At 32.5% G+C, this 22,730-nt stretch overlaps 1 protein-coding gene and 1 pseudogene across 3 annotated transcripts in view; both read right to left on the bottom strand.

Annotated features, from left to right (window-relative positions):
* The window catches only part of LOC139822657 (TOX high mobility group box family member 4-B), a 209,346-nt gene that overhangs the window by 183,752 nt on the left and 2,864 nt on the right, over window positions 1–22,730 (bottom strand). The window lies entirely within an intron of this gene.
* Window positions 7,360–11,544, bottom strand: LOC139822658 (protein FAM50 homolog; annotated as a pseudogene).

The following is a 22,730-nucleotide window of genomic DNA, read 5'->3' as shown; positions in this document are numbered from 1 at the left end:
GCAAATTTGCAAACAATAAATCGCTAATTTTGCTTGTATTTATTATACAAATAGCTATACGTACAAATGTATATAGTGCATGGTACATTTTTCTTTTTCGTTCGCACACTACCGCGTTCTCATTTCTCCTTGCAGCGCACGTGACGCTCATATAAACCTCTAGCCTGTGGCATCACTTATACGCTGTTCACTCTCTCTTTCGCTTGCTCACTATCGCGTTCTTATATTTCATTCGCACTTCGTCAGCATCGGCTGCAGCGGTGTTGGTGGCCGTTAAAGTCGTATTTGATATCCTATGCTATCTCAAGAAAATAATGACGATATATTTAAATGATATAGATCGAATAGAAAAATAAATACAAATATTAATAATTTCTGTGGCAAATACATCAATTGTTGTCACCATATAAATGCACCCAAAAATATTCCTATAATTGTTAGCCTGTTATTCCTACAATTGTGTGCATTTTGATCAAATGATTTCAGTTAAGAAAATATAAGTAATTATTGCTAAATTATGCCCGTCACTCCGATGAAAGATGCGTTCTGTAGCGTACGTCTCTTGCACAAGGTGTTGCACAAGATCTTTGTATATACTTATCACGAAACGTGTCTCTTGATACATATATGTACAAAATTATTCATTTTTGATCGATTTTTTAAATACTGTTCTTAAAAGATAATGTATGTTTGATCATTTCTGATAGCATCTCTAATCTTTCATTTGGTTAACGATTGATGTTTAAACGCGATTTCGATAATGTGTTTTCCGGCATCCAACTGGTCGGGAGAAGAAAGGACGATATTAAATAAGGATGGAACGAAACAGATATTCAAGGCAAAGAGGATTTTAAATGAACTGGAAAGAGGTTAGCGGTTGGACAGCAGCTGGGAAGCAGACTTAACAACCGGCTGTTGGCTGGGCTCGCCACTTTGATCGTTTCTTAGTTAGAGAACCTCACAGATGAGAAGAGGGTATGCTGTTAATGTGCCGTAATAATCGAGAGACAATGTGACATATTTTTAACGCACATATATACTACTCAAAAATTGACAATACAATAAAATGCAAGATCATGTTCAAACAAACTATGTGTTATATGCATTATATCGAGCATAAAATACGATTTATCTATATATAATCTGTAATCTATTATCTATACTATTATTATAAAGAGACAGAGTTTGTAACCTTTTTTTTTGTCCGCTATGATCTCGGAAACCAATGGTCCGAATTTTTACCAAACGTATATGAAATAGGGATAGAATTTCCCGGGGAGTGCTATAGGGTGTATAGTTTTTCGTTACCAATTTTCTGGAAAACGGTTTTTTTAATTTTTCGGGAAATATTGACCGAATCTCAAAGAATTGTATATGAAACAGGGGTAGAATTTTTCGGTGAGTGCTGCAAAGTGTATAATTCTTCGTTATCGATCTTTTTGGAAGCCGGTATCAGAAATTTTTCAAATACCATTTGATCGAATTTTTACCAAAAGTATATAAAATAGGGGTAGAATTTTCCGGGGAGTGTTATAGAGTGCATAGTTTTTCGTTACCGATCTTTTTTGGAACCGGTATCCGAAATTTTTTCAATTTTTCGGGAAATAATTGATGCTCGGGAAATGCTAATGCCGGCGGTATTGATACAAATTGAGGTACGGCATATTATATGCAAAAATGCTTTATTTTCAAAATATAAGTTTGTAATATTGAAAATTAAAAAATAGCAAAAGCTTACGTGTTTCGAAATCATCGCCAGCAACGATTTGAAATGGGCGCCGTGGCGCCGGCTCGGACGTCGCGAGCGCGATCGAGGAGAGCGCGACGGTCAGCGAGCGCGGCAACGGTCAAGCACCGGCCCTAGCAACCGTTGTTATTCGTCATTTTCTTCTTGAGTTGTCTGATCAATTTCGTTCTCGCGAGTTTCTTTGGAATCAACATCGAAAAAAAGAGTGAGGTAATACTGATTGAGTGCGCGTGACGTTAATTGTGCTGTTCGCATCCCGGAGCGAGGAGACGCTTTTGGAATCATCGAGCGGAGGACGGAGTTTCGACGGAGCCGTGGCGGGGATCGACGAAGCCGGACGGGACGCTCTGATGCCCCGACTTTTCCATTCTGCCTAATCACTCCCAACTGATGTGACATCGAGACGCCCGAGAGTTCTAGCGTCGTTGCTTCCGACCTCGAGAGGAGCCTCAGGTTTGATTTGCTCGAACCGATTGCTGTGGAGATTCGAGTGACGCTTATGCGGCGGTCCCGCAATTATTTATCGCGCGGCTACGTGGTCGACGTGGTGCTAAATATCCGCGCGTACGATCTCAGTTTCTTCTCATTGCGCGTATCCGTAGCCGGTTGTGTCATTGTTCATTTTTCGAATTATTATTCGCGGTATTACGAGCAGTGCCTGTGCGGTTATTTTCGATATTTCTTCGTTTACGCGTCTGGGTGATATGTTCGACATTATTTTATCTCTCGTTACGATATCCGCGTTGTAATGTTCAAATTCGTGTACGAGTGACCCGGTATGTTCCCTTTGTGTACGTGCGTTGTTTCTTTTCGACATTGTTTTCTATGCGGGCGACTTCGGTATTTTCCATTGCGTGAAGTTCACTAAAATACTATGCGAATGAACGTGAGTTTATTATCTCTTGCGAATGTTACATGGTAATTTGAGCGTTGTTCGCGATTGCTGAATCTGTTTTACTGCATTATCATTTGATCACTTCTAACGATAATTTTATTCCTTCTACTCTCGCACCGAGATTCCTTGCGTATGCTGACGAGAAGGTTGTGAGAAGATCGGAGATTCGCTACGAACGAGATATCCGCAGATTAACACGTTTGACGGATCAACACGAAGTTGATGCGATGCGTTGTTGCGAGATTACGAAGGAGCTTTGCGATGATGCGATGACGGGCAACACGATGTTGCGAGATTACCGCGAGGGCTTTGCGATCAACACGAAATTGATGCAATGCGTGGCAACACGATGTTGCGAGATTACCGCGAGAGCTTTGCGATCAACACGAAGTTGATGCAATGCGTGGCAACACGATGTTGCGAGATTACCGCGAGGGCTTTGCGATCAACACGAAGTTGATGCAATGCGTGGCAACACGATGTTGCGAGATTACCGCGTGGCTTTGTGATCAACACGATGTTGATGCAATGCGTGGCAACACGATGTTGCGAGATTACCGCTAATTCCTTGAGATACACCGCTTCTGAGATTACCGCTATTCTCTTGATAACCGCTCAGCTCAACGAGATCAACTGCACGCTAGACATCCTTGATCTGCGCGCCATTCATCCTTGCGTTCTACGTTCCTGTGTTCTGCGCGCTAGACATCCCTGATCTGCGCGCCATTCATCCTTGCGTTCTACGTTCCTGTGTTCTGCGCGCTAGACATCCCTGATCTGCGCGCCATTCATCCTTGCGTTCTACGTTCCTGTGTTCTGCGCGCTAGACATCCATGATCTGCGCGCCATTCATCCTTGCGTTCTACGTTCTTGTGTTCTCCGCGCTAGACATCCCTGATTGAGTTCTACGTTCCTGTCATCCTTGCGATCTACGCACTTGTCATCCTTGTCAACTGTTGCCATTACTAATTTCTAATCTAACTCGGCGCAACACGAATCAGACTATTATCACACAACACTACGCGTAAGAGCCATGCATGAACCATGCATATGAGGTCGCGAGCGAAGCCGCGGGGCATGCTATTTTCACACAAAGGCATTAAATTCTCATTATGATAATATTTTGTTGGTATAATATAGTTTTTAATGTATTCAGTAACTATTTTTAACTATAATGTACAAAAAAATTACAATTCAATCATCTATTATATTCTGCGTGCAATTTTATATATATTGCAAACGGACGAGTACGAGAAGCGTAAAGCTTCCAGTTATTCCATGATACTTGAATCAGTTAGTATAGTCAGACGAGATTACAATAGGATTTGCTGTAATATAGGCAAGACCGAAAAGGCAGTTTTCGCGGTCAACCGCACGCCATCGGTGGCCACTGACAAAATCATGAACCACTTGTTGATCACCTCTGATAACCGTCCAAAAACCGTGACCGCTGTTATCCCGGAAAAGCATTAGTTGGATGGTTAGTTCGCACTACGTTGTAGTTTCAATACAATGCAAATGGAAGATACATTTTCGCTTACAGTCGAAAAATCATATTATTGATAGTTTGATACAGGTTGGTTGAGAATTTATATCATGTTTACTTGTTACATCTCTCTCTCTCTCTCTCTTGTACATGTTATGTTGTTAAAACAGTGTATATAGACGTAATGTACATCAGTTGTTATATCACCTCCTGAAATATCAGTAAATAATGAAACATTTTTTCATTTTAATAACACTGCCTTCTTTTCTTGTGGTAACTAATATATCATTTGAGATTTGTAAACAAAAAAAACTTTATAAACACAAGATAACAGTAAAATTTATAGCTCTTTAATTTAAAATCAATGTGAGTAAGTATAAATAAAAAAGGTCAATGCAAATTAAAATAATTTTCTTTTTTTACGTTAATAAACATAGTTTATAAACATAAAAATGGTTAAAGAGAAAAAAAATCAGGAAAAGTAACTAATAACACGTACAAAATGAAAATATAAAAGGTAATAAAAAAAATTTTAACAAAGAGTTATTATTAATATAACATCATTTTATAAAAATTTTGTATATTAACTTTACGCAATAAATAAGTGAAAATACGACCGTACATGATACAATCAAATTACACTGAGAGAAAAAAAATAGTTGCAGTTACTACAATTTCACTATAATTTTTAGTTATTTTTGATGCCAACTACATTTTTATAGTTATTTTAACAACGCAAATTATAGCTGACTCATACTACATTATTGTTGTCATAGTTTTAACATGCATTCATTCAACCATAATATGGTTTTATACACTATTACCAGTGATTTATGTATAGTAAGTCGTACTATAAATATGTTGAAAATGACTATAATCGAAAAATCTATAGGTACATATAAGATTATTTTTACTAATTTATAGCAATAATATTGTAACTAAAACAATATCTCACCCATAATTATTTTACTATGCAATTATAGTCGCAAATACCAATTGCAATTATATACCAAATACTTTTCTCTCAGTGTAACAAGGGAAACACCGTAATCGGTCAAGACTGGATCTTGATTGCCTATATTATTTTTTTTAGTGAATTTTACGTACAAGTGTTCTTCGAATTATTTGCTCTCAAGATATCCCGGTTCCGAATTTTTTGCTCGCGCGAAAGAAGTTTAAAAAACATATATTTTATCAAGGTATAGTTAAATAGTATAATTAAAAATAGTAGAATAGAGTGGGGTAAAAGTGCGTGGTGGGTAAAAGTACGCAGTGCAGGTATATTTGTTTTCGTGTAAGTTAGGTCGGTAACACTAAGTTAATTTATAAGATGTCATGACTGAGTGGCGCTATATGTAATGACAGCCGATTTAATTGAACAGCATTGAAACTATGAGGTAAGTTTGCATTTTTTATTTTTCTGATGTAATATTTTGATTTTTTCCAAACTGTATTTTATAAGTAGAAATAAACTTAAGTAAATTATCAACAAGACATTTTGATTAACTCGTTTCTGGCATGTGTTATGCTATTTTTCAAAAAAAGGTAAAAAAAAAGGCGCCAAGTACACGCGCAATGTATGTTGTAAATCTAAAAATCTTAAATGGTAGTAGCTTTATTTCTTCCTAACAAAATAATTCACAAAATTGCGTTACCTAATTCAACCTAAGTGATACGTATTTCAAAAAAAGATGTGAAATCTTTAAATTGCGCTAATTGCAAAGAGAATATATATACTTTGAAAAATAATTGTTGTGCAACTACTTTTAAAAAATAAAACAAAATTGTGTTACCTAACTCAGCCCAAGTGGTATGTATCTTTGTATTCCTGAGAGTCTTTCTATCAACCCAAGTGGTAGTAGTTTTAATTCTCCTTGATAAAATTATAATATTACAAAGAATTATTTTAATCATAAAGAATTAAAGAGATAACATTATAAAATAAAAATATTTAATTAAAATAAAATAAATAAATTTTTCTTGTAAAAAACTTGGCGCTGCTTTTTTAAGATCAACCCAGACAAACTTGCATAGGTGCATAAGCATATGCATAAAGAGATGGATTGGTCTATTTCCTTTTGCACATATAAGCAGCGCCAAGTTTTTTACAAGAAAAATTTATTTATTTTATTTTAATTAAATATTTTTATTTTATAATGTTACCTCTTTAATTCTTTGTGATTAAAATAATTCTTTGTAATATTATAATTTTATCAAGGAGAATTAAAACTACTACCACTTGGGTTGATAGAAAGACTCTCAGGAATACAAAGATACATACCACTTGGGCTGAGTTAGGTAACACAATTTTGTTTTATTTTTTAAAAGTAGTTGCACAACAATTATTTTTCAAAGTATATATATTCTCTTTGCAATTAGCGCAATTTAAAGATTTCACATCTTTTTTTGAAATACGTATCACTTAGGTTGAATTAGGTAACGCAATTTTGTGAATTATTTTGTTAGGAAGAAATAAAGCTACTACCATTTAAGATTTTTAGATTTACAACATACATTGCGCGTGTACTTGGCGCCTTTTTTTTTACCTTTTTTTGAAAAAGGTAATTTTGTACTGATATCATGCATTTTGTAGTGATAAGCAAGTATCGGCAAAAAATTTCCATTTTTTATTTTTTAATTATTCACAAATTTATAATAACAACGAATTAAATTTTTATTAAATTTATATATATATATATATATATATATATATATATATATATAAAACCTCTTATTTTTTACAAATATACATATATGTGTATTTATATTTGTATTATATAGAGAATCGCTATAACATTAAATGTAATAATAGTTATAATATAGAACTATTGTCTTCTATTTTTGAAATTTATTAAATATGTATTTATCGATTAAATACGTATTTATTACATTTAATGTTATTCTTGTGAATTCTCTATGTTAGGTAGATATAAATACACATATATATCGTATATATACATATATATAATATTAACATGTTTTTTAAATCATGTTTATCTGCAATAATTAAATTATTTATATTAAATCAATTATTATTTTTAAAATAAAAAATTTACCTGACAATGTGATTATTCCTTATCCACTAATTATTAATTTTCAAATAAGTAATAATTCATGTATTGAAAACACATGAAGAATATAAAACGATGCAAAACTGGAAACTACTGGAACAGATTCGGGTCTGGACTAGTTATTTATTGGATCGGATTTCTTGACTGCTTGAATAACAGATCGACTGAGAAAAAGTTTATTATAATAGACCATTTTCCCGAAAATATTACATACATGGATCCAACTTGTATCAAATCTATGAATAATACGTGATTATAATCGATATAATTGTATATATTTATTTTTGTACAGTTATCTTCAAGAAATGACAAGAGATGATACATCTAATATTTGTAAATAGATTTCTGTTAGAGGATCTGATCATGGATTAATATTTTAATACTGTTTCTGATTGTTATCGGAATGAATTAAAGTATGGTTTTGTATTTTCATATTGTAATTATTATATTCAAGTCATTAAACTATTCATGTATTTTTATTTTCCCTCTAAATGTTTGCGAAAACTTAACTATTTAGTAGAGCTACATAATCGAGTAAATGAATTAAATATTATCACATAACTGAATGAATTAAAATCACAGTCCTTGAAAATACAATGTATCTACTATATATATATATATATATATATATATATATATATATATATATATATGTAGCTACATATATTCATTATAAAATAGATTATAATATATATATATAATCAGCTGTTTTATAATGAATCAATTGTACGATGAAACAAAGTTATTTATCTGATTATAATATTTACAGTCCTTGAATCTGAATCCTTTAAACAAAATTGGACAATTCGTTGAATCTAAGATCAGATTTTAGCTTTCTTCCTATTTTGATCCGACACTGTATACTTGTCGTAACTTTTCGTTGGATCAAAAGGTTCCCATCTACTTGCTGGAAAAATGTGTTTGTTCCTCTCGTACCATGATCTAATGAGAAAAATAATAAATACGTAAGTAAAACTTTTCCGACATGTGATTCCTCGGTTTCGACAGAAGCATCGTGCATAATACGAATATCAGCGTGAACGTCAAATGTGAACAGAGGCCCGCTCTTTCCTCGTGCCTAATCGCAATATTACATACATTAAAATAACGTGCCAACATTGTGATATTGCTTCATAAGTTTTATCATTTAGTATATTTACCTTAGTTACAATAAAATCAGTTACAGTTGCAGTAAAACGTATAATGGTGCGGTAATATAAGATTCTCCTTGACATACATTAACTGATCTGCCATTACTGTTTTAAGCTCGCTGAATTCGGGCCTCAGAACTTCTAAACATCTCTGAAGAACCTAATAGATAGAATTACCTGTATGTGAAAATTTAATTTATGCAGCAGAACATTATATATCATGCCAATGTTACTCCAAAAGTGACACTGGAGTATTTTAATAACTTAAACGTTCTCTAAACCACTGAGACATTCACCTTTCTTCATTATAACACTCCGACGATGGTCAGATCCATCCCAATAACTGAATGTGATCTCAATTTCTTCTTCCTTCAACGCGTTCTGCTTTCTAGCCCATTCTTGTCTTAATTCTTCCCTAAGTTTATTTTCCTCCTCGTCTCTTTCCCTACTGGCAAAAAACATGTATCTACATCTGGATTTTTCTAAATCTTCTTAATCGCAGGGCCATCAGATTGCACATTTTCTGACTGCGGGGATTTTTCGGCATTGTCTTCGTCAGAAGACATCTCAGCTTCATCTTCGTCTTCGTCCAGATTAAAAGACAAAGCTTGAATCTGTCTCTTCTGTTTGTTCTTTTCTGTCTGCTTCGCCGCTAGTGCTCTTTCCGTTTCCTGCTCTTTTTCACGTTCCTTCTATCAAAGCATAAAGTACACGTACAAAAATATAAATTATGAGATAATCAGGATCATAAGAAGATTGTAAGAAATTACTTGTGGGTATCAAGGTAAATGTTCGCTCAATTTAACGGCGGATTTTCTCTTGCATTCCGCGTGACCGACGGTACATGCACATTTCGTGACATCTAGCCTTAGCATCTTTGTGATATCGTCATCATGCATTAGGATTTTCTTCGTATCCTATCTTCTGAAGAAGCCCATCGAAAATTCTTGATATGTATGACTAGATGACATTCAGAGCATTAGGCAGAAATCACACACACACACACACACACACACACACACACACACACACACATATATATATATATATATATATATATATATATATATATATATATACATATATTCACGGCAAACCGCATATATAACATCGTGTTATTTTTATAACCTATTTACGCAAACGTTACTTCTGTAGTAACTTACGATACGATAATTTCTCCGCGTAAACGGGAGATTTTATAGTAACTATTATGATCGGAAATCAAGAGCCACCGTTGAAAGTAGTGAAGGTTACGTTTCTCTGATTGAGAGACGACGACGTATCTTAATATGAATTACTGTAAGTTACTACAGATGTACTCACTCGCATAAACATATAGTTCGACAACTTTTACAAGGCAGCATATACGTACGTGTGCAATTTTGGATATACCTTTCTTTCTTTTAAAGATTTCCTCAACATCAGCTCTCTGTGGTTAATACTTTATATATTTCACTTACTACGTTTACGCGAGCGTAGTAAACTTACGATAATTCCTTCGCGTAAACAGAATTTTCCTTCGCGTAAACGGGATTTTGTAGTAACTTACAATAATTTACTCCGCGTAAACGAGTGAATTATCGTAAGTTACTACAGAAGTAACGCTCGCGTAAACATACAGTTTGACAACTTTTACAAGGCAGCATATACGTACGTGTTTGTACGATTTTGTAGATACACCTTCCTTCTCAAAGATCTCTCGGCATCAGCTCTCTACGGTCAATACTTATATATATTTCACTATCTGTCACGACGCGGCAACGGTCACGACTATCACACACTTACACTTATCCTTTTCTAGGTTGTAAAAAACTGTCACGCACTGCGACAGTGCACGAGTGCAATCTCGTGTCAAAAATGGGAAAGTGACACACCAGCCGCCATTTTTGTCCGACGTGGACGTTTCTTAAAAAAAAATTTTCCACATTTGGACTTTGCATCGCAATATCTTCGCTCGTAGGGCACGTAACGGAAAAAAAAGACTCTTATTTATAAATCAAACCCCAAGCTATCGATCGAACCTACTTAGAAATTGATCCGTTCACTCGTTATTGAGATCTCAAAATCTCGGATACTCGCAACTCATGCGTTCGCGTAAAAGAGTCACGGTGCGTCTCGCTTCGCGCGTACTTGGCGCGAGACACTACCGTGTCTCTTGATATAGTAGATATTTCAAATTGTTGTTCGTAGACAAACGCTTACCGGTAATTTAAAAAGTGTTTCGTGGGGCAAAAGTGCGCATATCATGTGGGGCAAAAGTTCGCACTTGATATCGGAAATTAACTTTAAAGCCCAGTTTCACAAACGTCGGTTAACTTTTAACCTTAGGCTAACTCACTTTTCGTCTTTTTCTAAGAGGCATGAGACACTTTTTAATTACCGGTAAGCGTTACTATCTAACAATTTGAAATGTATAATATAGCATGACACACGCCAGAAACGAGTTAATCAAAATGTCTTGTCAATTTACTTAAGTTTATTTCTACTTATGAAATACAGTTTGGAAGAAATCAAAATGTTACATCAAAAAGTTAAAAAATGAAACTTACCTCATATAACGTTTTCGATTTGTTGACTCGACTCACTCGACCTGACTCGAGTCAAAATAAAAGTTCGGAAAAATGATAATAAAATATGATGATATGCCGTCATAATGCTAAGAATATGTGATGGAAGTTAAGAAACGCTTTCTGCCATGATAGTTTGTCATCGAGTTTTAAACTAAACTTTCGATCTGACCTGAGTCGGGTCGAGTCAACAAATCGAAAATACTAATAATTTCAACGCTGTTCAGTCGAATCGACTGTCATACGGCGCCACTCTTACGGCGAATTAACTTAGAGTTGCCAATCTAACTTACACGAAAACAAATATACCTGCATTGCGCACTTTTGTACTCAGTTCAAGAACAGTTTATTACATGGAATGTATTCAAAATATAGACATAAACCCTAGTGAACTTTGAAAGAGAATGTTTAAAGATTTTACAGTTCAAATTTCAAGGTTCTAGCTATATCTCAACGGTAGATATATGGGATCAAAATCTAAGTGCGTATTTTTGCCCCACTCTACTCTATATACAGGAATATACAAAGCAAAAAATTAAAAATACTTAAATAATTTGCTATTTTTTTGCTAATTTTTACTTTCAAAAATATTTTTTTGCTAACAGAAAATAAATAAATAAATAAATAAATTATGTACATAAATATAACGTATTTAGTTGAAATATTAACATACAATTATTCCTGCAACTAATAGAGATATAAAAAAAAATAAAAAACAAGATATTTTAAACATCAGACTTATATAATAAATAAAATATAAATTTTTTAAACTTGTATCGCGAGCAAAAAATTCAAGACCTGGATATCTTAAAAGCAAATAATTTAAGGATTATAGAATCATCCTGATTCTATATTAGTTCTTTAAATTAAAATGCGCTTTACTCTTGAGCGCCACATTTTGTTCTTGGTATCTTCTTAAAAGCTGGAGCAAAAAAATTACTTTTGAAAGCAAAAAATTAGCAAATTATAATCTTTATATATATAAAATAGAATGTCTGTATGTATGTTTGTTCTTTATACACTCTTAAACTATTCGACCGAATTTTTACCAAAAGTATATAAAATAGGGATAGAATTTTCCGGAGAGTGTTATACAATGTATAGTTTTTCGTTACCGATCTTTTTGGGAAACAATATCCGAAATTTTTTCAATTTTTCAGGAAATAATTGACTGAATTTCAAAGAATCTATATATGAAACAGGGGTGGAATTTTCCGGGGAGTGATATAAAGTGTATAATTTTTTGTTACCGATTTTTTTGGAAGCCGGTACCGAAATTTTTCCAATTTTTCGGGAATTAATTTACCGAATCTCAAAGAATTGTATATGAAACAGGGGTAGAATTTTCCGGGGAGTGTTATAAAGTGTACAATTTTTTGTTACCGATTTCTGTTAAAAAAAATGTTTCATTATTGGAAGTACCCGACGTCTGTATGTATGAAAGTATAAAATAGGGGTAGAATTTTTCGGGGAGTGTTATAGAGTGTATAGTTTTTCGTTACCGATCTTTTTGGGAACCGGTATCCGAAATTTTTTCAATTTTTCGGGAAATAATTGACCGAATTTTAAAGAATTGTATATAAAACGTTGTCTTCCGCAAATACCACATACTTACAATATTTTTTGTAATGCCTGTTGCGAAAGTTCGATTTGAGATTGAAATTAAATTCAAATAAGAAATAGTATTCAGTGAATACCGTTACGAATTACGACGTTTTGTCTCGCGTGAATTTCGTTACGTTTAAGTTTGTTACAAAGGTGAAACTTCAAGTCAAACGAACATAACGCAAGCAGTATTGAAATTGCAAATATAATCAGTTTTAAAATGTGAGTCAGTGATATTAATTGCAAATTTTAAAGTTGTACATATGAAATAGGGGTAGAATTTTCCGGGGAGTGCCATCATGTGTACAGTTTTTTGTTACTGATTTTTTGGAAACCGATTTTTCTACTTTTTTTTAATTTTTCGGGAAATAATTGACCGAATCTTAAATAATTATATATGAAACAGGGGTAGAATTTTCCGGGGAATGCTTTTACATTAATCTCCTATTTATCGATTTAGTTAAAACCGGTTTAAAAATTTTATTAATTTTTCGAAGATGGGTTTAATTGCCACGATGTGTACCTATTATTTTTCACTAATAATTAATTTTTTTTTAAACCGGTTTAAAAATTTAATTAATTTTTCGAGGATATAAAGGATTCTTTGAAAATAAATATAAAAGATTTTTTGCAATTGCCTGATAAGCCATTGCCTGATAAAGGAATTTTTTTTTATTAAGGATATTAAAACACAAATGAAGTTGTTTGAAGAAAAACGACTCCCGGACGAAGCCCGGGTAACCAGCTAGTTCTATATATAATTTATTGTATTCTGATAATTTGGCTTTGATAGCTTAATATCCCCTACAGCACGAAATATTGCAGCAACTTGCAGCAACATTGCAGCAATATTGCAATATTGCTGCAATATTTCGTGCTGTAGGGGATACCTAGGTCTCGATAAGCCAGTTTTTAACGAAATATAAATACCTACTGTTTTTAGCGTTGTTTTTAGCGGCTAGAATACCAAATTGTGAATAAAACAATTAATGAGCACTACAATACGTCTTTGTTTTTCACTTTCCAGCTTTTTTTCTTTATGGCTGTGCTAACTTTAGTTTCAAGCTAGCACAGCCATTGTGCCATTAGCAAATTGGCTGGAGCAAAAAATCGAGAATAGAGCAATTTATTAGCAAAAAAAAATAGCAATTAATTTTTATATAAGTCGCATTCGATTGTGCTGAAACGGCTGTGCAAGCTTAATAGACGTGTTTATGAGACTATTTATAAAAATTTATAAAAAGAATTACACAGATTATAAAATAGATATTAAAACAGTACTCATTTTATTTTAAGTTTTTATTTCTCAAAAATAAAAGTTGGAAGGGAGGGATGAAAGGAAGGGGAGAAAGGGAGAGAGAGGGGTGGGAGAGAGGGAGGAGAGGGGAGGGGAGGGGGAGGGGGGAGAGAGAGATAGACAGACAGACAGAGACAGAGAGAGAGGTTGGAAAGTCACGCGGTCGATGATGATGAGGACTTTTCTTAAAAATTTACAATTTGAAGTTTGTATTGTGACATCTCCATTTTCGCGGAAAGAAAAGACTAAACTTTTTTATTATATAAATTAAATTTCAGCTATCAATTGAGTACAGTTAGAACTCAATCGTTCAGCCGTTAATGAGATACAGAAATATGATTCAGGTTCATCTCGGGACTTCGCGTATAATCTATATTCTATATCTATATCCACGGTACGTCTCACCATCGTTCTACGCGACTTCACTGCGTGTAAACTTGGCGCAAGAATTTAAAACTACCGCGTATCTCTTGATAAGCGAGCACAAGAACGTCGTATAAAAATATCGCGTGTTATACATAAATAATGTAATTATCACATACACAAGCGCGCTTTTGCCAGTATTTCATATAGGTAATTCTTTTCGTATTGCACATTTCGCAAAATGCAATGGAAATGAAATGTCTACGAAAATACATCAAGAACAATTGTTTAAAATCAAACTCTGCTTTAATTGCAGTCTACTATTCCCTATGCTATACCTTTTATTCTTTTTATGTTTTCACGTAATGCTTTATTTTATTTGCAGCACGGAAATTATATAGAGGCATGAGATTACAAGCTTATCAGGCAGTAATAGAACCGTCTTGCGCTTGAAAAATTAATTATCAAGTTATCGCAACTCTGATAATAGAAAAATAATTCAATCGTGTTCTATCAAGCAAGATGCCCAATAACTGTACTTATCGAACAATTGTAGTTTTGGGATTTGCGTACATATAGGGTGTCTATTCTAATCTTTTGGAGACGAGCGTGGCCTAGTAGACAGCGCACTGGTCTACTGAGCCAAAGGTCCCGGGTTCGATTCCCGGTAGAGCTAGAAAATTTTATTCGCTCGTTCTCCTCTCGGCAGGCAATGGCAAACCACCGAGAGTATGTCTTGCCATGAAAACTTCTCTAAAAAATTGCCGTTCGAAATCGGCGTTAAACTGTAGGTTCCATATACAATGTGTATAATCTACGTGCGCAACACATGTATATGAAGAGAAGTCACCACGCTCGGACACGAGTAATAGGACTGAGGAAATTCTAATCTTTAGAAAAAAATTCAAGCTTTCGAAAACAAGAATTTTCTGAAATTTTTCAAATTATCTATTTTGTTGAAATTTATTAGACAAAATTAAGCTTTTAAATGAAAATTTTGAATAAATTGGATTATTATCTAGTCTTTTTAGTTCTATTTCCTTATATTCGCACGATCATTAGGAACAAAAGTAAGACCTATTTATTTCAAATATTTGATCTAAAAAGTAAGTTTAAAAAAAAGTGGAGAAATTTTCATCATCTTTTATTACATAAGTATTTTACGTTACATAAAAGTTTCATCTTTTTACAACAAGAAAATAGAACTTGTCACAAAAATAAAGGAAGTGTTCATTCTTATATATTAAAGCAAATATTGAATGTTACATTTGCACATTTTTAATATACCTACATATTAGAGTACGAAATAACTTATGCACGAAGGCGCACACATATCCCATACAGCACAAAATGTTTTCAAAAAATATTTCTAAATATTTCTATAAAAATATTGCGAGAAACATTTTAAAATGGTTTTAGGAATATTTTAAAATGGTTTAAAAACCTTTTGTGGTAACATTTTTAAAAATATTTTAAGAATCTTTTAAAAATATTTTAAAAAATGTTCTTTTCTATCACCCAGGCAAAATTTTCTTAAATATTTGAAATTTATTTTTGAAATATTAATTCAAATCTACATATTTATTGTATCATAATCTTGTTTCAAAATATTTAAAAAAATATTTTTATTTCTTATTAGTTTTATAATCTTTTTTCAAATATTTTTGAAATATTATGAAATATTCTTAATTAAGAAAAATGCATGGTAGTACATCTTTCCGTGCTAGTTCGCAACGACGCCGTCAGGCGGCGCATAATGGTAAGACTAACTTGCAAGTAAATTTCAGTTAGGATCTAATATAAGCAGGCCTCCGGCAAACCAAAATCATATCATTTGCGACACATATCTTCTCTAGCAATACAAGGCTTACCCAACACTACACACACACTGCGATGCTATAAATATACAAAATATTTTTTTGTAAATCTTTCAAACGTGAAACAATTATTATTGATTGGGTCAAACATATTTTATTTTTCGAAGCAATATTTCTAAAAAATTTTACAAATATTATTGAATATATTTATTTGCAATCTTTAAAAAATATTTTTAAAAATATTGTTCTGACATGATTCTGGCGGACATAGGAACATTCTAAAAATATTTTTGTAAATTATTTTAATCTTCCTAAAAAATATTTTAAAAATATTTTAAAAATATTTTGTGATGTATAGGATATAGCCGTATACCAAATTAAGACAGTATTTATTTCAAATCTAAATCTCTTTTTTTATTTTCTCAAGTTACAATACCTTTAAAATCAATCAACTAATTTTTCTTCTAAATAAATAAATTATAAATTTGTTCTTATTAATATATTGAACACACACATATATATACACACACAAATTATTAGATTATACATTAATAAGAAAATCCGATCAACAATAAAAAATCTTTAAAATACGAGACATCCGCGAAATAGATTAAAAGTGTGAAAATTGTGTGTGTGTGTGTGTGTGTGTGTGTGTGTGTGTGTGTGCGCGCGCGCGCGTGTGTGTGCGTGTGCGTGTTCGTGCGTGTGTGTGTGTGTGTCCAATCTCCAGATAAACTTTTTTCAATGTACCTAATACTACAAACTATTTTAAATCTCAAATCAAGACAAAACTTATTTAAAATCTAAATACAATTATTTAAAAATTAAAAAATCTCACATGGAATTTACAGCATTTTGATATTAAAAAATATAGTACTTTTTAGTACAAAGTGAAAACAACCTGAGTTCCGATAAAATTTCTTAAAAATTCTCTAATTTTTATTAGTAATAAAATTTTTAATAATTCAAGTTTTTTTTAAACGTTTCCAAAAGATACTTCAATACAATAGGCGATGTCAAGAAAAGAAATAATTCGTAAGGCACAAACAGAAGAGATTGTGGAGCGTGACATGATGTAGCGTAGACGACAAATCGTTAAAATTTTTCAAATCGCTGCATCGCCATCGTATCTATAAAAGCAACTTTTTAAATTTGTATTTTAATAGGATATCATAAAATAAAATAATTACTTTTCAAAGTACTTTATTTTACAAAATTGTAGAATAAACTCATAGTAGGTAGGGGAAACCGGGGCGAAGTCGTTACCGGGGCGGAGTCGTCATTGCAATTATCTCGAAATCTGTATGTTGTGTGAACTCGCCATTAATACTGTAAACGCGGCTTATGGTGCCCACGTGACCAACGGAGTTTAGTGAAGTTATGTGCCATGTTGTGATTCTTAATCGAGGCAAACGTGTTATTTCCGGAGGTCGAAAGTAAAATTTTTTGTATTATCTTAAATATTATTGTGTCTCCGGATCTCAAAGTAAGTGATTCTAAAGAGTAATGCACGCTGAATACGTATCCAATAGTTTTTTTATTTTTATTGAGTTCTAATATTTTATAAGCGACCAAACTTGAAACTTGTGTCTGGGGCGAAGTCGTCACCAAGCCATATCATGGAGGCATCCGGCGAAAATCAAAGCCAAGAACTTGGATAATATGTGCTGCGTGTGCTCAGAGATGGCAGAATAGAGCTGACGAGAAACAGTGCATTTCGTGCGAGTGTAGGGCACATAAGTGTGTGCGCTTTTCTTGTAATTATTTTCCGCCATCGTGTTTTTAATTAATGTTTCCATTTTTCTATTAAAAAATAATTAATAAAATGTATCCTATCGTTTTTCATGATCGGAATTATGAATTTTCATTTAAAATTCAGTCCGAGAATGAAGTGACGACTCCGCCCCGGCAATTTTGACATTTCAATTTTTGCACCTTTGTCGTTTTCACTCTATACCAGTTGAACAAAACGACGTAGACCAAAAATGTCCGTATAAATTTTGTAGCCAAGGGTTCACTCTTTACAACAATATACCACATTTTACTAAAATTATTAGTTTTGTTGTTAAAAATCGGCACCGAAAAAATACGACCCGGCATGCCTCGTATTATTAAATTAAATTATTATGATTTTCGATTATTGATACTTATATTGTATTTTTGAACACGCTTGTTTGCTGCGATCGATTCGTTACCGTTCAAAGATTAATAAGATTGGTTTGATCGCCTTTCAATATTCTTTCACAAGTGATATATGTACATATATAAATCACGCTAGATGATCATAATGTCATCTTTCGCAATATGCTCCAAAAATCAAATCCGACTAATTAAAAATATTATAAGAAAAGCCACGACGAGCAAATCTAAATTAGATTCTTCCATTAAATTTTACTAAATTGGTTAATCAAATATGGCATCACGAATGTGACAAGCCTGTGGTTCAATAAATTTATTTTCTTTGAAAAGACGAAAGAATTTATTGATATAAAAATTACTGAGAGAATCTGTTCTTTTACATTGAATTTGTTGTAAAATTCAGGTAAAATTTTGTAATGGTGCAACTTTGATAAATACTTGTATCATAATATAAATCGATTACAAGTTGTATGTTTTCTTATAATCATTTTTAGAATTATCAAATAAAAAATCAATATAACTGAGTAGCTTTTTTGTTTTTTCGAAAAAGATAGTGCTCTGAAATTATTTGATGATTTAATCGAATGATATCAGTTGTGTTAATGTAACTAAGTTGAGAAAATAACATGTACTGTCATTTCCTTAATATGCCGCATTTAAAATTGAGAGCATACAATTGACGTAATGTATACAGCAGGAATTTCGCGAAAGGAATTTAATTATTAATAAACAGCAAAACTAAATGACTTGGTAAGAGATAATAGAGTATATAATTATTAGAGTAGATAATAATAAAGTAGATAATTACTTATTACCTCGCGCGTAATCACGCGCTTGAAAATAACGTAGTTGATGCGATGTATTGGCTACGCATTTTAATGTTTTATTATTCGCATTAGCAGGGAATTAGTTTTTGAAACATGTGTCTCGAATGATGCGTATGGCATTTGAAGGAGAGGGCTTCACAAGCGAGCTTTTTCAAAAAAACTTTATAATTTAAATATTTTTTCTTTTGCTAATCATCGAATATATTAGTTATTTTTCTTTCACAGATACATATCTTGACTATGTTAGATACACAAAGCCATAATGGGAATTATGGAGCTTTCTGGGTATACAAATCAATTTCGATTGAATAACATTCTGTATGTAGCACAAACCGGAAGGAATATATTGCAAGCGCGTTTCCTGCTTCCTTGGTCGCGATTCCAGATCCGAGCTCTCCTTGCATTTCCTCCTCCACCTGCCAAAACCAGTCGGTGAAACTTTAATGCGACAAAGTTTTCGAACTTGCCATACCTCGGTTCAAACGAATCCTCTTTGATAATTTACTCGGCGCCGCCTCGCACGCACGAATGTCCCACCTTTGATTCACATGAATAAAACTACTTAGGCACGCAATTTCACAATTTAAATTGTTTGCAAAAATGTATGGTAATAAGACTACTTATTTCAAGAGAACACTTTCTCATAACAAAAGTTAAAAAAACGGACATGTTGTACATGTTAATAATCTTCATAATTCTTTTATGTAAAAAAATTCTTCGTTTGTAATATAATTGCATTATATACAGTGAGTCATTTTAATATTTGCCCACTTTAAACACTTTTTCATTTTTGATTGTAGAAAAAAATGCTTCAGACAAAAGTTGTTTAGTTTGAAGGGGGACATACGATTCTTACGTGAATCATGTCATAAATGTCGTCGTTTTTAAGAAATTTTAAAGGCGCCTAATTTCTTAAATGAAACTTGATTTTTTTCTTAGATAAAAGTTGTAGATCTCATTGAGACGTTTTCAAAACACTATAATAAAGTTCTCTTTCGTTAAGGATTTTCTGAGATATTTTAAATTTTGTCATAATATTTTTAATATAAAATATGAAATATCTCGTGTTCTCGTAAAATATTCACTTTTCGATGAATTTACCTTGGTACTTTTATATGTAGAATAATGAAAGAAATAGATTGTTTTAAAAAAAGACCAGAACAAATTATTTTAAAAAGTTCGATTGCATTTTGTAAATGCATTCAATTGTGCAAAATTGCAAATATAAAAATTAATTTTATTGTATATTTATTTCCTTTCATTATTCTATATACAAAAGTGTCAAGGTAAAATAATCGCAAAGTGAATACTTTGCGATTATTTCATATTGCGAGATATTTCATATTTTATAGTAAAAATATGACAAAACTTAAAATATCAAAAAATTTTTAACAAAAAAGAGCTTTACTTATTATAGTATTTTGAAAACGTTTCGACGAGATCTACAATTTTTATTTCAAGGGAAAAATAGAGTTTTAATTAAGAAATTAGTCGCCTTTAAAATTTCTTGAAAATGACATGATTTACGTAAGAATCACGCGTCTCCCTTTAAACTAAATAACTTTGTTAAACAACTTTTGTTTGAAGCATTTTTTTCTACAATCAAAAATAAAAAAGTTTTGGGAGTGCGTAAATTAAAATAACACCCTGTATAATTATGGTATTATGCATGACTTTAAAAATCAAATTAAAGTGCAACATATTGAAATATGCAATTGTAGTAATTAGTAATCGTGTATTTCATAAATCATATTAATTGTAATATGCGTAAATATTTATTATAGTATAATAAATGAAAAAAATTGAGAAATAAAAGTTCTTGGGAGGTTTGATTATTAATTTGTTATTACTTACTTTTTTATTTATTCCTAATATCATTTTCAACTACATAAAAAAATAGTCTATAGGTATAAGAGGCTCCCTTCAAAATATTTTTGTATAAGTCATTTCGTATGCACTTTTCAATAATGTAAATAACCACGTTTTTAAAACATTATATGTTTCGATTTGAAACACGCGTGTTGTCTGGGTTACTAACAAAGTTATTTACACTATTATTTACATTGTTAATGAAAATAAAAAGGTTAATAAGACTAAATATAAATAGCGTTATAATTTAATAACAAAAATTAATAACATTGTCTAATAACTTATTAGTTATATTATTAATATCGTACTTTATACTTTGCATAAAATTATGCTATATAAATTAGTAAATTACTATAACGGTGGATTATTATACTAACTTCATGCGAAACTATTTTTTTCAACTTATAATCATAAAATGCTATGCAATTAAAAGGCGGTATTATGATAAAGATGATGCATATGCTTGCAAAATCCTGTTTTGTCTGAAACAATGGCTTCGCGAAATGTATTTTAAAAAAGGTACAATCGCGACAATGCATTTTTATATTGTAAATGCAGTACAAATAAATATTGCAATTTGCATTCTCAGTAACGAGTATTTGTGCTACATGTTTATTATTATTACTAATACTATATTCACGCGATAGCATTATGAGATTTCACAATCAGTATAATGACGAAAGGTGAATCCCATTAGATTCACATATACTTTTCATCACTTATCAACTAGATTTGTTTAGAAATTTGCAGCAATCATGTATAATTATGCAAGGATATTATTTCGATGAGGCAAAGAAAACGAAATTTCATACTCGTTAATCGTCATGTCCATAAGTAAAGCAGAAAAATTTAATTATTTGTGTTCGCTGAAATAAATTTACTTTGTACTACCGCGATTGCGGATTTTAATTTCTTCTCTTCAATACATAGATACAAATGCACAAATACACCCACTCTTGACTTGTCCGCGCGCACGTTTACTCGTATGTGCTCGCCTCAGTCTCGTGTTGTGTCTATGTACGCGTACATGCTTTTTTATGCCCTTTCAATCTACGTTTATTCATTCTTTTATGGATACCAACCGGGCTCGCCTTTCATTTTGTTTCAACGGAGGAGGAGAGAACCGAATGAAAAGTTGAAACGGGCGGAGGAAAAGAGTAGAAATAAACGAATGGAAGGATAGGAGAGGAACGAGAGTGTGGGGGGGTACGTACGGAAAAAGAGGGGAAGCGGAGGATCGAGGGGGAAATGAAAAAGGAGACAAGGAGAAAGGGGCGAGAGCGGGTGGCGGGTTGTTACTCCCGCAATGGTGCTGAGGCAAGGGAGGAAAGGCTCGCTCGAAGATGGAGGAAGAGTATATAAACCTGTAGAAATGCATTAGGTACCTACCTACGGGCGATATTACCCAGGGAAAAATTCTGCTTCTCAAAGGGTCGCCCCGAGTGCTTTTCAAAGTAGATTTTCGGAACGAGCTTGTCCGATCTTTCTTAAAAGGATCGCATCGAAAGGGGGAAATTGCACTAACTCGATGGACACGATGGCCTACCGATTTAATCACTAACGCCATAAGATTTCAGCCATAAGATTTCAGATATATATATAGTGATTATATAACAAAATAAGGGATTAAAAAGCTAAAAAGAATTAAATATACTAAATAAAATGGCGTAAATTCTATAATAAAAAATAGCTCATAATTATTAATTTAAAGTTTTTTGACTAATAACAGATGTTTTTTTTATTTATTCTTTTTATTTTTTTTAGTACTATATAACAATATTAACTTATATGTGCGCGCGTGTGCATGCGTGGGCAAGCATTAAAAATAAGAGTTCAGATATTAGAGAGTAAACAGAAAATCACTTCTATCTCTAATAAGATTAATTTTTCGACTTA

The sequence above is a fragment of the Temnothorax longispinosus genome, chromosome 12, assembly GCF_030848805.1.
Source record: "Temnothorax longispinosus isolate EJ_2023e chromosome 12, Tlon_JGU_v1, whole genome shotgun sequence".
NCBI lineage: Eukaryota > Metazoa > Arthropoda > Insecta > Hymenoptera > Formicidae > Temnothorax > Temnothorax longispinosus.
This window is presented reverse-complemented; position numbering and strand designations above follow the sequence as displayed.